General features: G+C 40.4%; 1 protein-coding gene and 1 long non-coding RNA gene across 14 annotated transcripts in view; one reads left to right on the top strand and one right to left on the bottom strand.

The window, feature by feature from the left end:
* The window catches only part of PDE4B (phosphodiesterase 4B), a 366,632-nt gene that overhangs the window by 332,269 nt on the left and 18,195 nt on the right, over positions 1-16,168 (top strand). The window lies entirely within an intron of this gene.
* LOC120370328 overlaps positions 1-16,168 on the bottom strand; it is a 41,675-nt gene that overhangs the window by 24,461 nt on the left and 1,046 nt on the right. The window contains exons 3-4 of one of the 3 annotated variants that reach the window (XR_005583705.1): positions 11,377-11,552; positions 9,193-10,460 (exon numbers count right to left, since the gene is read on the bottom strand). The exons of 1 other annotated variant lie outside the window; for it this stretch is intronic. This is a non-coding gene — a long non-coding RNA (uncharacterized LOC120370328). Of the gene's footprint in view, positions 1-9,192; positions 10,461-11,376; positions 11,553-16,168 lie in introns of those variants that run through there. One more of the 3 variants, XR_005583704.1, reaches the window with a different exon arrangement.

The following is a 16,168-nucleotide window of genomic DNA, read 5'->3' as shown; positions in this document are numbered from 1 at the left end:
AAAGTAGGATGATAAATAAAAATGTTTCTTACAAAGTAACTTATAAGTTGGAGAAAATTTGTCATAGAAAAGCAGAACCAGGAAAACATTTAGCATTCTGTAGATTCAGAATTATAATATGGTACAATGCAGTAAAACCACATCATTACACTGATATTTATCTATCAGAAAATGTACAAGGTGTCAATTATAGCTGTTCCTCGTGGAAAAAATATTACCACAGGCCCCCACTGAAAAGTGTGTAATTATAACAAATGATCAGGTTGGGGAAATTAACTTGGCTTTTCAATAATAATGGCAAACTCTAAACCCTATGGGATAATGTTTTACTGCAACCGTCTCTTTCTCTAAGCATTTGGTTTGTGTTTTTAATATTATGGTATGAGTTGACAGCATTTTATATTCAGTACGTGATTAGGGTGCAGTGCCATAACAGTGGGACATACGTAAGAGTGTTTTCATTAAAGGGCTGATTTTTGGGAGGAGGGAAGAGATGCAGGAGAATTTGAGTTTTCATACAAGGAGTACAAATTTGCTAAAATTAATTTGAAAAAAAAATATCCCAAACTAAACTTTATGCTGAATGTAAGAAAAAATGGGGGGAAGGTTCAGAAGAAAAATACAGAAAAGATATAAAGGGAAAAAATACAGCAGACACCCTGAATACCCCTCAAAATAATCCTTTAAAACCACCACTCTCTCCAACCCTGAGCTTCTGCTTCCAGCCTCCAATCTTCCCAGCCAGAGAAAGAACTGCTCTCTGTGAGCAGATGAGATTCTATTAAGAACCCATCAAAGTCAGTCCTTAATTGGCCAGAGGGGTTATTGTTGATTGACATAAGGCACTCCCTGGGACTATAGGCACCACCTCTGCAATGTTCCTAGCCATTGCTCAAATGAGCAATTGACTGGCATCTGAGCAGATCTCCTGCTTTTGCACCCAGCAGCATAGTCTAAATGCACAAAATCTCAAAGTCACAAGTATTGCTGCTCCAAATTCAATATTTATGCCCATGCTTGTATGCAATATTTACACACATCAACCTAATGAAGCAAATCCATATGGTTTCTGAAATGTGTGTGCTCCATCTCTTACAAAGATGTTAGACACTGTGTATTCCTTCATTCCTTTGCATTAGCCCTCATTATTAGAACCTGTTTTACCTTTGTGCCACACAAATCCAGGGCTATTTTTCTTTTCCTAACTGGAAATAAATTACACCAGAAATGCTGAATCATAAACTGAGATTCTATGGAATATGTTAAAGAAATTAATCCCAGGTCGTTTGAAATTTCCTCCTCCTCCACTAGTTCTTACTCCAGCATGCCAGGGCATAGAAAGTAATACAAGTTTAATAGGGCTAGCTTTCAAGAAAAGAATATAATTATCAGCTTGCGTGAGAAACAGATCTAGCCATTAGTAAGGCTTTAGCCTGAGAAGAAAATAGGGCCTCACACATGGGGCCGAACTATTCCGTATTTTGAGATTTTCTCCCACATTTGGACTCTTACAGGTGGAAAGCTCTGATTAAGTAATTCAGCCATTGTGTAATTGTTAAATATGATGATTTTACTATGTGCAAGGTTAGTGTTCATTGGTTAGATTCAACTTTCTTTAAACTTTGCTCATTCATATACTTGAACTAAAATGTGTTTGTACGTGTTCTGGTCAGATTCCAAGAGTCGTTTCTAGCTATGAACGAATAACATGAAATGGTTTGCAGCTTATTCTTTTTTTCCTTGCCATGGTAACAAACATCTAAACGAGTTGGTGATAAATGTCTCTTGGTTTTGTGCCATCATGGCAAACAGTTTTTCATGGCACACAGTAAAATTATTTCAAGTGAGCTGTGCAGTCTGAAAGCTGTTCAACTGGAAGTATTGAGGCTTTTGAAAGACTCTTTAGAAACAATCAGAAAATTTGACAACAAATTAATGGAACATTTTTAATCTCGTAAAGTATCTGAGTAGACTATCTTGCTTGAATCAAAAGTTTTTAAGTAAGGCATTGGTAAACAACAAAACAGTCAGATGTTTTGAAAACAGGATGCTTAGGCTCCACATTATTAAAGAAGAACGGAAAGAGAAACAGTATAGAAAGGAAGAAAGCAAATAGACTCAGCACGATCCCAAGTGCAAGAACAGTATAAACCGTGACCTATCTTCCTGACCTCTGTTATTGCTGAGTTCCTGGCCCTGTGCCGCTAAAGCCAAACTACGTCATTTGAGAATGATAGTAGGCATGGCACAGCTGTTGCAAGTGTGACTCGAATTTCCTGTCTCCTTCCTGACAGACGTAGTTTTAAAAGTACAGAGTTGCAACAACAGCAGACAGAGAGGGAGGATCTCTGAATTCATGTTTGCAGTGTGATTCTCAGACCTCTTGTACAAAAAGCATTTTCTGGGGAGTGACACCATCCTGGTCATAAAGAGTTGGCACATGGGTCTGCCAACAGTGTAAATTAATTACTCAAGGAAAGTGAAAAACTAAGGGCCTGATCCTGCTAGGTGCTAACCAACCTCAGCTTGTACTGAGGCTAATGGGAGTAGAGGCTGCAAAGTACAGGCTTGAGTCCAGCATAGAACCATTACAGAAAGGCAAGCTCTGTCTTCTGACTACTCCCTCACTGGGTAAAGTCTTTACCGGTGCACTTAATCCTGTCCTCCAAATACCCCAGACCTCTTGCTATTCCAGACCAGAGTCTCTGGGAAGCAGACTGCCTATCACGCCAGGCATGGTGGTGGTTTTGGGAAATGGGAAATGAAATGATTTGCATTCCAAAATTAGAAAGAGAGCAACGCTGAAGAAAACGACCATACATCCCTAAGTGAGTTTCTGTTCCACATTGCTTAGTCATTGCCCCTTGGCACTGGCCTCATTCCCTGTGGATTCCCTAAACGAAGCATGTGGGAATGTACAGAATACTGCAAAGATAGAGTTTATTATTTATGTAAAATACTAACAAGACAGTTCTCTAGTTTCAGCTTTGAGTGAAATAAAGCTAACTTACCCTTAGTCGTCTGTAGATATTAAATGTTAATTTGTATTGTACATTTTTACGTTATTGTAAGAGATGACTGTCATCCTGTATTTAGTGGCCTATCCAGTTCACTGCCTAGGCAGATACTGAGTCGTCCCTGGAGCTTTGTGAGTCATGGGCTTCCTGATATAGCAGCCCCCTACTGCTGCATTTGGCATTATGCAGCTGTCTACAGACTCATCTTCCGTAGAGACAGAATCACAGGCCCCTGGAGCATTTGGGCTCTACGGTGCAAGACTGGTGGACACAAGCCCGGTGCATCCTCAAATCATAAAGCGTTGGGTAAATAATTCCCCAGCTGACCTACCATGTGTCTTCTAGTTCTCCAACTCCCAGCTTGATGGTTTTCTAAGGCCTTAAGGTCATAGAAGCTAGGGCTGGAAAAGACCTTTTACATCACGGAGTCCATCCACTTATAAGTGCAGGATCCCCTGAATAGCACAGCAGTTTTTGAAGCCAGTATTCAGAGCCTCTGCACCCAGACTGTGCAACTTTGCAGGTGATAGATGATAAAGGCTGGCTGGAAAGTAAAATCTGTTTCACCAAAAAAGGTTTTGACAACTGATTCTGTTCCTTCCAGATTTTTCCCCAGAAAAGTGAGAGTGCATGAGACTACCCCAAAATAGCTAAGTTACGCTCCAGTGATCAGAGGAGAGAGACCTGAACCTCAGTCTCCCATGCCCTGGGCAAGAGTCCTAACCACCAGACTTTAGAGTCAGCTCCGTTTTGTCTAAAATCATAGTTGCTGGGCCTGGATGTGGGAGACCCATGTTCAAGTCCCTGCTCTAAATCAGGCATAGCCCCTTCTCTGTTGGTTTTGGGTAGGTTCTTCAGGCCCTGGATGGAATTTCTGGTCAAAATCCGTGACAGCCCCAGTGCAGAACAGCCATTAGACTGGTGGTTAGGGGTTCACATGTGGGAGACCCAGTTTCTAGTCCCTAGTCTGAATCAGGGAGAGCAGGGACTTGAGCCTGTCTACCACACCCAGGTGATTGAATTGCCGTCACCACTTGGATGTTGGCTATCCTCACCCTGCTCTAGGCCAGAAATTCCACCCTGCACCTGAGAGATCTTCCCAGTGAAAGTGTTGCTGGATCCAATGTGTTTCCATGAAAAGTTTCCATTTTGACAACTGGGCATTGTCCAGCCAAAAACATTTAATCCAAAAGTTCCCAGCGAGCCCTATGAATAATGTAATTCATTATTTGCAGAAACAGTTTGAATTTTGTATATACCTACTTTGGTAACATCACCGGGTCTTCCTTGTTGACACACTGGCTTTGAAACTTAGTAATACCTGTAATGTGATGGAAGTTAAGGGAGCCTTAACATTGATGATATGGCTCAGTGCTGCTAGACATACTGTAATATAACTCCTTGCAATTTGTCTCACCTGGATTTAGAAATGTCAGCTGTTAAAGAAGTCTCCAGGAGATGTGTGTGTAAGGAGCAGAATTAAATCCTGCAGGCAGATAACATTTTTGACCATCACTGTATACATAGGTATTTGCTAGCGAGACCGCTCACCAAGCCATTGTCTTTGTTATTTTGCAAGAGAACCCCTGGCATAAACATGACTCTTCCACTTCACCGCTATTTCAAAGGGTGTTCCACCAATCAAACAAAAACCAAACCAAACCGAGAGAGATCAGCAAGCCCACACCTAACTGCCAGGAGACAGTGGCTAAATAAATCTGAGGGCACTAATGTAAACTCTGGCAGTCCACATCAAGCAGTTTAACATTGCTCAGGGCAGCATGCCAAGGGTCTATGTGCCTTGCTGCACAGCTTCCACATTTGCATCTGTTTTGTGAGTCTGCCAGCACTCAATCTTGCCCACTTCGTACGTGCTGTTTCCCTTAACTGGTGCCAAATTGTTTAGTCTTTTGGTTACTTTACTGTAATTTCCTTTGTTTAATATGCTTTAAAACAGCCAATTGGCTTACAAAGAAAGGCTTGTAAAGTTAAGCAACAGTTAGCAAGACAAAGAGACTTCCATGTCTTTTGTTTTTATAAGCAGAGTTAAGTAGGTATGATTCATGGAATTCCGCACATCAGTTCCTGATGGGTTATTTGGTATTCCCCTCTATCGGCTGCAGCTGTTCAGCGACCGTCATTACGGAAACAAAGACAGTAACTAAGCGTTTGGGAGAACTCATGAAGTGCGAGTTAACTGATCTTCAACAGCCATTAGAAGTGTATTGTAATTATCATTAAAGATCTTAAATGCATTCTGAAACGCTTGGCGCCCTTGTAAAGTATGATGCAAACATACCCTAATGCTGTTAGGTGATTCTTGAATTTACAGTTTTTGGAATTAGCCTGAGTTGTTAAATCATTATGCTTGATGCAAAATGTGATAGAGGCTGTTTACACCTGAGGGTGGGGACTATTCATTTGATGTAGGTTTGAACTTCAGTCTTCTGATTCAGGTTTAGAAAGAATGCCTTGATCTAGTACAGGGAAAATAGGCACTGCATTTTCTGAAGATAAAAGTGCAAATTACAAACATTACATCTGAGATCCAGATTTTGAACAATCCAAGATTTGGGAGTATTGGATCCAGGATTTTAGTGCAGCCAGAGCAGGGCAGGGACTAGAACTGGTTGGGAATTTTTCAACAAAACTTTTTTTTGTCAGAAAATGCTAATTTGTCCAAATGGATTTTTTCCCCATGAGAATGGATCATTTCCGATGATTTTTTTCAACTAAAAAAAGTTTTGAAATTGTGGAAACAAAATATTTTGACATTTTCAAAAGAAAAAAATCTGGTTTTCTGGTTCATAACAAGTTTTCATTTAAAAAATTAAGCTACTTAGAGTTTAAAAAAATGGTCAAAACAAAACAAAACATTTCAGAAATTATTGAAACAAAACTGCAATTGACCCAAACCTGTGTATGTGTGTCTGTGTGCTGGAAACCAGGCAATGGGAACTACAGGGATGGCGCTTGTGGGCACAGGCAGCGCACGGAACACACTGTCCCCCTCCCACCCTGGGGCCACAGAGACCTGCTAGGAGCCAGCCGCTTCCGGGAGCAGCATGGGGCTATGGCTGGCAGGCAGGCAGCCTGCCTGAGCCCTGCTGTGCTGCCAGCTGGGAGCCGCCTGTGGTAAGCGCCTCCTGGACAGAGCCTGCACCTCACACCCTCTTCTCCACCCCAACCCCCCGCCCCAGATCAGAATCCCCTTCCTGCACCCAAACTCCCTCCCAGAGCCTGCACCTCGCACTCCTTCCTCCACCCCAACCCCCCGCCCCAGATCAGAATCCCCCTCCTGCACCCAAACTCCCTCCCAGACTCCCCACCCCCTCCTGCACCAAACTCCCTCCCAGGAAAAAGACTTGTATACAAGGACCTCACAAAATCAAATAGCCCCAGGCTCACAGGAGAATTAATCCCATACCCTGAAATCCTCTTCCCTCACTCCTTTGTTCTCTGAAGTGAATAATTATAATCAAAGTTGATTATTCTGCCTCAAAAATACAGTGTTAACAGTCTAGAGGAACAATTGTACGTATTTAATACTCCGCATGTAAGTTTGACAATCTGATGCTTTGGCCTTGCCAGCACTAGAGCCTAGCCAGTTTCCAAATAACATCCTCAATCCCCAGGAGACCTCCTTTGTTGGTATGATTCCCCACTGTCTCCAACACGGGCCACTGCCCATTAGGTTTGACCTTTTGTGGTGGCTTGACTATTTTGAACTTCTTCATTCTCCAGACAGTTCAGTCATGCTGGTTTAGGGTGTGTCTTAAGCAAATAATTGCTCAAGGGCAGGTTCAAAAGGTGAATAATTATTTGAGGGCAAGGCTAAAAAGTGAATAATTGTTAAAAGGCGAGAGGCCTTGCCTGAATGGGAATGAAGTGAGGTAGCTGGACATGGAACAGAATCAGTAAGGATTTGTGTAATTTCTAAGCAAAATCTTTGGTTTGGGGGGGACTGTGATTGGTAGTTCTTTTGCCTTTAGAAAAGGCGGGATCTTTGATCTTTGGAGAAGTTCAGTTCCTGGTCCAACTTGGGCCCAGACCCTAAGCCCTGATTCTGGTCTCACACCAATTTTATACTGGTGTAAGTCAATTGGCTTCAGTGGAGGTACTCCTGGCTTGCCCAATATGCGTGAGAGAGACAGGCCCCTCTAAACTCTTCATCAAAACTGCCATTTCAGTTTGCCTGTGTAAAACCAGCAAGACAGTGATAATGCTCAGAAAAATGAGGGGGAAAAGAAGCAAAATGAACATTTTAAAAATGAGAGAGACATTTGGGAAACTTAACAGTATTTAGGGATTTGTTCTTTGTTTCAAGTAGGAATCTTTCACCAATATTCCTCCTCTCCCTCCGTCTCCCTCTCCAGTTGGTGGTAATGTTGATACTCTTTTTGGTATTGTGTACCTTTGGGGACTCTTTGTTTGAGCTCATTGTGGTGCCAAACATGGAATTTAGCAGTGTTAGAAGGAATTTCATTTCTCATCACATTCACAAACATACCACCAATCAATGCCAACTCTTCACACATGTTCTGCCCGTTGGGTTCCCTTCTCACATGGAAGTCCCAAGCTAGCTCTCAGTAGGGCACACATGAAACATAGTGGTGTTGGGTTATCAAAAGGAAAACGAGGCAGTTTGGGAGGCACGCTCAGATAGAGACTGCTCTCACTAGAGGGCCTCTGCTGTATGTTTAAAAAAAAAACCAACCCATTGTAGCACAGCTGGGCAAATACTGCACACACAGATATTCCGCAAATTATTTGCCTAGTTCTGTATTAGAATGATTTTTCATTACAATGTATTTACATTCATTAGTACATTCCATATGTTTTTAGATGGCTGCATTAGGTGCATTTTCATTTTGGGAGGACCAGCTGCCACTGTTTTTCATACAGTATTTTCAGAGATACAAAGCCATGTCTTACTGGGCTTTATTTACACGTTATGCCTCATCTTATAAAGCAAACAGACTTTTGCTGTTTAAGAGTTGCCAGTTTTTCTCATTATGCACATCTAGGAAAAGCCATTTCAGGGTTCAGAATTATTTTAATTTCCCAGAGCTAGTTTTCCTACCTTATGAAAGCCCTGTGAAGTTGCTTAAATAAAGACTTCAGGATATGAATCACAGATTTCAATGTAATTTAAATGCTAGGTATATACATTTCACAACAGTAGCTTTCTCATTCTCACACTCCCTTTGTTAAATGATAAACACACTTGCCTCTTTAGTCTTCTTTCTAAAGATGTAGGATCCAACTGAGGCAAAATCACCTAAAAGATAAGTGTCGTTCTCCCCAGTCCCACTCTTGGGAGTGACTTTGGAAAAAAGCTTTAAGCCCCTTCCTGTCTAAATGCATTGTTTAATGAGACAACAAAAAGAGCCATGAAGCCTGAATACATCTGTTAATTGGACACTGAGGGAGGCTGAGAACACTCTGGCAATCAAGCATTAAGACCCCTACTATATTCCATTTTCACCACTGCAGGCTTAGGGATTAAAGGTCCTGAGTTTTGAGAGTAGTGCAGTGTGGGAGGCAGGGAATTCACTAGCATGCACCATCCTCTCCAAATGGGCAGCTTCATAAATAGCTAATGAAGAGCGGGGGTGGTTATTTGGTTTGTGGTTTCTATCGTGGGCTCTTCCTACTAACTTGGTCAGCTTCCTTTGGCACAAGTGGCTTTCTCGGTGTGGCTTTCATAGGTATGACTGATCAGACATTTTGGTATAAGACCTTCTGCCTTCTGGAGCACTGGTTTCTCTCAAGGCTATAGATATTGTTAGGTGTATCAGGCCTTTCTTTAATTAAGACATTTTATGCCTGTAGTCTGCTTGCTTTAGTCATCTAATTATATTTTGCTGTTGCTTCCTGTCATTCAGTTCAGACTGGTACTGATCTTTCTTTTGTTTCCTGATCTTTGTTTTTCATTTTCTGAGCCAAGCTTCCAGTTAATTTCTGAGAACACTTTACACCTGTAGAACTCTCTAAAAATGCCTTTGGAAAGCAAGATGTTTAGTCTGTAGTTAAAAAAAGGACTTTTCCCATTTATAATTTTAATCTAAACTTATCACATTGGAGTGAGGTTAGACAACTATAATTAATTCCCCCCAAATTGTGGACAACCAGTTTTCCTAGGAGAGGTGCTATTAATTTATAGCCTAATTTTGTTGCCACTAAAGTCAGGATGAATTTTGCTATTAACTTCAGTGGGTGCAGGGTCATGCTTTTGGTTAGAACACATGACCATTTCAAATATGTTCTTTTAAAACACCCATTCTACTGAGAAGTGCTCAGTTGTGTTCAATGTTTTCTTTTACATGGTAAGAAGCACTTACCATGGATGGATGCTGTAGATAACACAATAGATAGTAATCTTCATTTGAGATATCATTAGGGATTTTTGTTGTACTCTTGTCTTGCTGAGAAATCAGGCCCCAGCAGATTTTGGTAGATAAATAATTTTGGCGTCAGACATCCTGTCAAAGGTTGCTGTGGTAAGTTAGTGAGTCAGGTAACCAATACAAAGCACTAAGCTAACATGCTGAAGCAAGCTGTGGTTGTTTCTATTCATTATCCTGAAACAAGTGTTTTTACAGATAGGGAAGGGCAAAATGATTCAGATGAAACAGAAACTGACCCAAATATCCACCCAAATAAAACTGAAGTTTATAATCAGACGTGTTGTGCTATATTAACATTGTGTTTTATCTGCACAAATATTCAGTGTATTCCTTCTAATGATACACAGAATGAAATTATAAATCTTATCAATGCTTTTGCTTTTATGCTAATCAAAAGACATGCTAATAGTCCAACAAAAATCCTGTATGATACCAATCAGCTATGAAAGCACGGACAGAATGCATCTGCCATTTGTATTCATAGGCAGTAGATGTTTTATAGGACTTGTCTTCAACTGGAGGAAGCCTTTAAGCAGATTTAGCCCTGCAGGAATGGCATGTACTTTCTTAATGTGCCAGCAAAGTCTCATGCATGTGCACCTTATAAACACATGACACATTTGTTTTCAGGGAAGTCAAAATGGTGGTTTTGCCATGACCTTACTTTTTCGTCAACATCAGTTGATAGGGGTTTTTTTTCCCTTAGACCCACCCAATTCTCATGAGGTGAGTAACATGAGCCCCAAGCTTCGCATGTGAATAGGGAAATTCAGACTCTCTTCTAAGCAATGATAATTCACAGTACATTCACTATGCAGGATCTTGTTCTAACCCTGTTATTATGCGTTTGCATATTTCAGCTTTCAATTATCTGGAAATGATCTAGAATCTTTCTTTCTTTCTTTCTTTCTTTCTTCAAGGCAGGTTCTGATTCTTGCAGTGTTCCAGCTTTTTTTATTATGTGTTCGCATATTTTCATTTTCAATTATCTGGAAATGAGCTAGAAATACACACACACTTCATGGTTCTGATTCTTTAAAGGGAACAGCAAATTTTACCAGTAAAACATTAATATTAGTCTTATCTAGATCAGAGTGATGTTATTACTTTAAGGGAGGAGTCACTTACCATAACTGATTTATAGCAACTTTTTCTTTAGGAGTTGCGCTTTGAATTTATTATGTATTTTTAAATCGTCATAATAAAATTGTGTAAACAAGTCTGCCATGAAATTATTCTTTTTTAAGTATTTGCTTGAATGTACGAAGGATAAAGCAATTTTCTCTTGACATAGAACGAGAAATTTCATGGCTCAAAGTTTGTTTATGATTAAAAAACAAACAAAAGAGAAAACAAAAATCCTCAATGTTTTGCATCTTGTTAAAAGTAGCTTCTAGCACATCATAACTTGATTGGAGCGGGGAGGAAAGAAAGAGTTGCAAAAGCACTGAAATGAAAAAAAGACTGATGGCTGAATATAATATGTTTACTGACTCTAGTCACTAAAATAATGGAAATTACCTATCAAAAGCTCTCTTCTTTTGAACTGATTAACCAAATTAATTGAAAAAGCTTTATTATTTTTACTGTTAAATTTATATTTAAAATCAGCTTCTCATCACTCTTAGTGAGAGTGAGGAAGAAAAGAAAATACACAAACTGAAATTTTGAAGTAACAGGAACAGTTGCAAACTAATCGTTTCTGATTAAATCCATTCTGTAAATGATGAAATATGAGGAAAACTGAAGATAAAATTTTGTTATTCCTCAGACTGAAGAAAGAACTTCTTTCAAGGAGTATTGGCTTGGCAGACTCAAAATAGGCCAAAATGAACAGTGCTTCAAAGTTCATATAGGTTTGAGGGGAGCCAGAATATTAGGAAATTACCTTTTATATAATAACTCTTTAAAAAAAAAGAAAGAAAGGAAAATCATGTACTAGCAGTTACCTGCTTTTCTGCCCATTGTGAGAATTACCAACCCACATTTTGTCTCATCTGCTGCTCTTGGGAGTTTTGCTTTCATGTTGACAGTTGGGACAGTATCCTGAAATCCTCATTCAGCTCTCACTCAGGCAAAAACACTGCTTAAGGATTAGACACCTATGAGATTTAAATACCCAGCTCTGGAAGAGGAGACCAAGTGTTCGTTAATATCTGTTCTAGTTTCAAATACTGGTTTATCTAACTTAAAAAATCTGCTATAGCACACGCCTGCCACAAACACCGTAACTGAATGTTCAAAGTGCACACGGATACGTGCCCCTGTGGCCTGATCCTGCAAATACTTATACATCTGAGGAGTCATTTCCCTTGTGTGTATAAATGTTTTCAGAATTGGGCCTTAATTCCCATTACACTGGTAAATTTCTGTGTAACCTGCTAGATTTTAAATATTGAATGCCAAATTCTTCCCAGGTAAAATAGAAATGAATGGAATTACACCAGGAATGAATTGTGCCTTGATACCAGAAGTGGTTAGAACCAGGGGTAGGCAACCTATGGCACGCGTGCCAAAGGCGGCACACGAGCTGATTTTCAGTGGCACTCACACTGCCCAGGTCCTGGCCACTGGTCCGGGGGGCTCTGCATTTTAATTTAATTTAAATGAAGCTTCTTAAACATTTTAAAAACCTTATTTACTTTACATACAACAATAGTTTAGTTATATATTATAGACTTATAGAAAGAGACCTTCTAAAAACATTAATATGTATTACTGGCACGCGAAACCTTACATTAGAGTTGAATAAATGAAGACTCGGCACACCACTTCTGAAAGGTTGCTGACCCCTGGGGTTAGGAGCATGATTAAGTTGATCATGACTTGGCCCTGTTGCATTTATCGGCTGGGCTGGGGGGGGAAGGGGGAGAGGAGAGGAAACAAGGAGAAACCATACAAACACTAATGATATCCTTGTAGGTAAGAATTCTCTCCTACCTTTTGTTCTGAGGACTTCTAAGAAACAGTGGCAAAGTGAAGAATATAAGATGGTATTTGTGTCAGAAGGTTGGGTCACGAGGGCAGTGCAGTTTATAAACATTTTTAGACACCGGAGGTTTGCAACTAAACTGTTTCATTAAGACAAAGGGTGGGGAGCACCCACTTTCTGTATACACATTCCAAGCAAAGGCATTACAATATCATAGCAGTTCTTTTTTCCTGTAGTTGCCTTTAACGTCTGTAAATGTTTTTAGTTTTTCATCCACTGGGCCAGATTGTAGCTTGAAGCAAATTGGTGTCGCTTCATTGTGCTGTGCTGATTTACACCAGCTGAGGATCTGGCCCTGTGTCTTTATTGTCTCTGTAATGCATTGTGCACACCTATGATGTGGTTGTCTGAAGAGCAGTAATAATAATGGGGTTACCTTGAGAAGAAGCACTGGGTTGGAAAATCAAAAAAAGGGGTGTGTGAATCTGGGGGTGGGTCTTTGTTTGACCTTCTGGCATGAGCAGGAAATTTACTTCGTCCGTAGAAAGCCAGAGCATTATTTTGTTCAACTGACTTACCAGGAGGAAGATGTTAGGGAGGTGCACCTTTTCCCCCTCCCCCCACATGCACCAGGCTCAGTACTGTAGCCTGTGAGCAGGAACACTACAGCCTTGTCTACACTGGCACTTTACAGCGCTGAAACGTTCTCACTCCGGGGTGTGAAAACACCCCCCCCACCCCTGAGCGCAGTACGTTTCAGTGCTGTAAAGTGGCAGTGTAGACAGTGCACCAGCGCTGGGAGCTGCACTCCCCGCGTTGGTAGCTACTCCCCTCGTGGGGATGATGAAGTGAAGTTCCCTTACACAGTCTTTCCAGAGCTGGCACCCCTTGAGCTTTTGGCCTGGTACACTTGCATAAAGATTTCCCTAGGGCAGTTTCCAACTTGTCCTTAGAGGAAAGGAAACCACACACCTATGGTAGAGGCAACATGTCAACATTAACAGGGCTAGGACTGAAGCAAAGATTTACATCTTAGATAAAGTAAAACTAACGATGTTTCACTATTTGTGAAAATAACATCTAAGAGTATTAAATGAATTATAATGAAAGGAATTATCAACAAAAAAAAGAGAGCGAGACTCTGATACGAAACTGGGGCTCCAGTGCCCCAGTGAATACTTCAAAAGTGGTTCCAGTATCAATCAAGGAATGATTCAGTGTCTGGCTGAGCTAATTTGTTTGAAATTACTTTTCTAGTCATTACAGGAAAACTCCACACAACCTGATTGCTTTTTCTAACCAGTCTCCAGATGTTTTCAGAATACTGTTTGTTGTTCAGAAGATCAGGCATTCTTTGTTTGTTTGGGGTCCGTAGGCTTTTCTTCCTTATTTTACTTCTATTAAAAATAATGTGTATTCCTTTTTTAAACTCTACACTTGAATTGCACTATCTGCTGATCAGGGCATGGGATATGGAAAAGGGAGCCCCAAGGTCTATTCCTGACTCTGCCACTGACTCCCTGTGTGACCATGGCCAAGTCACTTCACCTCTCTGTGGCTCAGTTCCCATTTATAAAATGGGGATAATAATGCCTTTCTCTGTAAAATATATTGAGATGATCAGATGAAAGGCACTGTATAAATGCAAAGTATTATTATTATTGATTGCAGGGATGCAGCATTCACTCTAAATTCATTCACTAATTCTCTGAAATGTGTAATTTGCTGTACAAAACATGCAGTACACAAACCCATTGGCATTTTCTCATTGCTTGTGTACATTCTATTGCTTTTACCCTTTGCTGTCAGATTGGTTTAGCTGAGAAGCCACTGCAGAGGTTTTAACATAACATCATTCATTGTTCTGTGCAGAGGGAGCAACATGCATTCTCCCGACTGGTACTGCACACAAATGGCATACAATAAAATAGAATCTCTCTGGAACATTTGCCATCAAGTGAAGCTCAAGAAAAACCCAGAGTCCCATAAAACGAACAGTTTATATGTGTAGTAATTGCTTTTAAGTGTTATTAAATGTCATCCTCATGCCTCACCGGGCTGTACATTTTTAACTATGTCACATTATTGAGGAAATTCTATGAATAAATTCATATTCCAGCCATGTTCAGACAGTACATTGCAATGATACCATGAAAAGTGCATGTAGAATTCCTTCTGTGTAACGAGGATGATAATTGCCATGGCTGGAGTTGATCATGGTAGTGTTTTTAGCAGTGTTACAGTACCGCTCACCAGTCATGTAAAGGTTGCTGATTATAAGCCTGAAGAAGGGTGGGATTTGTTTACTTATTACTGAATGAACAGAGGAAAGGCATGGTTTTGTTAAAGTTCAGAGATGAGAGTCAAAAGATCTGGGTTCTATCCCTTCTCTACTATAGACATCCTGTGTGACCATGGGCAAGTCATTTAATCATTTTGTGCCTCAGTTCCCATCTGTAAAATGGGGATAATAATACCTGGTACTTTTCTACATTATGGTAGCAGTGCTGCCAGGCTACATTTTTTAATGTCTGCATAGTGCTTTAAGCGCCTCAGCTGAAATGCACAATTCTGTATATGTACAAAATACTATAAAATCCTGTTGACACAACTTTGTTTGAAAATCATTTTTACAATCACCTGATTGTGGTGGTTCTTTTGAATAGATAAAGGCCCTGATCCAGTAAAATCCTTCAAAACATGCTTAACTTGATGCTTGAAGTCTATGGGACTCCTTCCATGCTTAAAATTAAGCATGTGCTGAAATGCTTTGCTGGATTATGGCCAATGTGTAGTTTTCAAGCACTGAGCTAGAACTCATCTCCTCCATTATGAGAGCTTTACTTTTCATTGTGATTACACAGATTGGCGAGTGTGCATTAATGCCTTACTTTTTTGTTTATAACTATAAAAAAACCCCCAAGTTTTGGCTTGGTAGTTCCTTGATTTTGGATCAAGAGACTTTAACCTCTCTCAGCTGACATGAATCTTAAAGGAGATTTAGTAATTGAAAGTAATTCCCCAGCATGCCCACAGCTCTGGGATTCCTGACCTTCACATCAAGCATCATTCACACCTCCCCCTTGCCGGGATCTTATGACATATTCCTGAGTGAACCGATCATGTGCCAGAGACCGGTGACACTGACACACCACATAAAGTTGCCTAAAGCCATGTGACAATACCCCTGCCTCCAGTCGCTTTTAAAGTGAAAAATACACATTTCTTGCTAACAGGCATTTTCAGACCCTGTGCTCTGTGGGTGTTGATCTGTTTCTCTACATAATCTGGCTGTGGGTGGTAGCCAGTTAGCTGATCTATCTTCAGTGCTTTTACTTTCACATCTAGCCCACCCAATTGTGGATGATTCTTGCTATACTCTGATTAGTGGGTTCCTTGGTGCTGTTCATTCGCCGCGGGGAATAGGATTTGGACATTTGCAGGAATGGTTGTCTGTCTAAGACCAATTATAGAGGACTCATCTGACCTTCAGTAGTTAAAGTGGTTGAACATTTTATGAACTAACCCATTACTGTCTGGAGAACACATTGGTACACGTGGACAGATTGTCTAGAGATAAAGCATCACAGATGGTGAGGGTAAGGAACCCAACCAAATAATGCCTAAAGTTCTGCCATGCTGGCATTACGTGGTAAAAGGGAAGTGGCAACAGTTACTCAGTTCTTGGACTTGAGTAACTGAAAAATATTAAAAACAGATTTCACACTTTCATTTGCTCAAGTGTTGATCATTTGGAACAGGGGTTATTTGTGTGCAAAGGATGAAGAGAAGCTTTGTGAGCAGGTTCT

The sequence above is a fragment of the Mauremys reevesii genome, linkage group 8 (assembly GCF_016161935.1).
Source record: "Mauremys reevesii isolate NIE-2019 linkage group 8, ASM1616193v1, whole genome shotgun sequence".
NCBI classification, from domain to species: Eukaryota; Metazoa; Chordata; order Testudines; family Geoemydidae; genus Mauremys; species Mauremys reevesii.
Note: the sequence above shows the minus strand (reverse complement) of the source record. Positions and strands in the feature narration are given on the sequence as shown.